Below are 2708 nucleotides of genomic sequence, written 5' to 3' on the forward strand. Positions count from 1 at the left end.
TGCTCCAATGTTCGCAACTGCAACGTTCGGTTTGCGCTTGCCTCTTCGCCTCTTCGAGAAGACGAACAATAATGTTACTACTACTGCTTCTACAGTGTCGAATCCATTGTTGCATGTCCGTCCACTGCGAGCGGGACGGATAGCTTGTTGTAGAAGTACTACTACTAAGCAAAAGCATGTCCTCGTTTGCGAGCAACCGTGTGCATGGACGAGGGAGAAGGCGTGTAGTAAAATCAAGCTTCTCCTCGTTCTACGAGTTGACGCGACACATCATAGCACTGGCCCCACATGCTTGCCTCTAAACTTGGCTGAAAGACCCGCAGTGTACAATATATTTGCTGCAACCTCTAACATTTACCCACCACAAATTAAAATATATGTGGTCGTATGCATCGTTCTGATGCAGAGGCCGGGGATTCCCCCCTTTAAAAAACAAATTAAAATATATATTCCTGTCTTGACCAGATGAGCGTGCAAACTACAATCACCAGGGTGACAGGTAGGGCCAGAAGACTATTTTAATTTTAAAAAAAACTTCAAGACGGCCACATAGCATGGAGCTGACCCCAACAATTTTAAGCTTACAGGCACGGTACATGCTATCTAGACTACTCTACACATGAAACTGCCACACGAGCGTCCGGGCTGTGCTTGGCTCTTCGCCTCTTCAGGAAGTCAAACAATGATGGTGTACTACTGCACTGGAGGAGTACTACAGTATGCTTCTGGCCATCTGACACCGATTGAACTGTTGCATGTCCACCGCGTGCGGGAGGGAGAGCGTGTAGCGAAAGCTTCTCCCAGTCTTGCCAGCCACCACGCTCATGGGCGAGGGAGGGACGCTCCTGTCTTTGCGTGTATGATAGGTGGGCCCGACAGGTGTGTGGCCAACCTGTCATACAGCCAAAGGCAGGTGCAGTTAAGTCCGCGAGGGAGAGGATAATCAAACTTCTCGTTGATGTACGAGTTGACGCGACACATCAAAGCACTGGACTTGATATATTTCAATAATTTGCATTTACCGATGCATTAATTACAACACATGCATGCATGCCGTGACTCTTCTTTTGATAGTACTTGCATGTGTTGATTTAATGCACCTTGAAGTAGTACTCCCTCCGTTCCTAAATTATAAGTCTTTGTAGGGAGTATAACATATGTGACGGTAAGCTTTGTAATACCCCAGCCCAAGTCGAGAGATGGTTGTGCACGAGGAGGGCGAGATCATGCAGACCGAACAGGAACAGGACCCGACGATGGAGCTCTCTAAGGTCTCAATGGACCTCATCGTGCTCCACTGCCCCTTGTGCCTCCGCCCCTTGACGCCTCCAGTGTATGAGGTTCGAATACACCTCGTCCGTTCGGCTGATTGCGCAAGGTGCAGGTTTCTTGATTGATGTGCTGTTGGATTGATTCCTGCAGTGCAAGGGAGGGCACCTGGCCTGCGCGGACTGCCGCGTCGAGCGCCCCGGGAACCAGCGGCAGTGCCAGAAGTGCGAGCGCGGCGGTGGCTTCGACGTGCAGAACACGGCGGTGGACTCCGTCCTTTTGTCGGTGAGGGTGGAGTGCCTGCATGAAGGCTGTGGGCTCTACGTAACTTACCACAAGCTCGCCGATCACCAGAGCGTGTGTCCGCTCGCGCCCTGCAAATGCCCCGTGCCCGTCTGCGGCTACGAAGGCCCGCCGCCGGCGCTCTACCACCACATCAGCACCGCGCATCCCATGCCCGTGCACAGGATCCAGTACGGCAAGGGCTCCAGCTACAAGTGCCACTGTCGGAGCCACGACTCTTGCTGTTCGCGGAGGAGGACCGCCGCGCGTTTTTCTTGGTCGGCGGCGTGCTCGACATGGGCGCGCCTATCACCGTGTTGGTCGTCTGCATCAGAGCGGGGGCGTGCCCACTGCCGCACTACTTTGCCAAGCTGTGGGCGAACGGCCCATCAGGGGAGCCCAAAGGCACCACCGACGCCGTCAAGGTGGAAATGGAGGTGACAAGCAGCAAGGATCCCGGCGATGTCGACGTGCAGGAGCTGACCTTCTTGATAGTTCCGCCCAAGCTGCTGGCCGGGGCTAAGCTTGTGTCCCTCCACATTCAGATTGACAAGATCACGTCCTAAATGTTTCGACAGTGCCTTCTGTTTATCTTAGTAATATGCTAATATAGGGATTACCTTGGTCTACTTTAGCTTAAGAAATGGTGGACTTAGGTGGCGCTGCAGCAATTACTTCGACATCAGATCAGTAATTTCCAATAGTCGAACGGATATTTTGTGTCGGTTGGATATAAAGTTCCTTTGGGTAAGAAGTACTACTTGTCATCAAAATGGATAAAAGGAGAGATATGTAGACGTATTTTAGTTCTAGATACGTCCCTTTTTATCCATTTTGATGACAAGCACTCCCTCTGTTCCACAATACATGCCTTCCATTTGTCAAAATATAGATGTATCTAGACATGTTTTAGTATATAGGTACATCCATGATAGAGCCAATCGGATGGTTGAGAACACTACAATTCGTAGCTACAGATGCGTGTGTGACTCCCAGATGCAGAGGCCGGGGGTCATCATCCTCCTTTTCGAGAAAAAACAGACGCGTGTGTGAGAGGACGAGTGCATGCGTGCACCTCTTCTCTTCCTGTATAACGTACTACTAAACTCAGAGTACAAGTTTTTGTGGGTGGCGGGATGGTGCGTGCGAGAAGTCCC

General features: G+C 51.1%; 1 pseudogene; it reads left to right on the forward strand.

Moving 5' to 3' along the window:
• Window positions 1–1199: 1199 nt before the first annotated feature.
• On the forward strand, window positions 1200–2117 carry LOC119292380 (annotated as a pseudogene).
• Window positions 2118–2708: the final 591 nt, after the last annotated feature.

This window comes from Triticum dicoccoides, chromosome 4B, assembly GCF_002162155.2.
Source record: "Triticum dicoccoides isolate Atlit2015 ecotype Zavitan chromosome 4B, WEW_v2.0, whole genome shotgun sequence".
In the NCBI taxonomy this organism is placed as follows: domain Eukaryota; kingdom Viridiplantae; phylum Streptophyta; class Magnoliopsida; order Poales; family Poaceae; genus Triticum; species Triticum dicoccoides.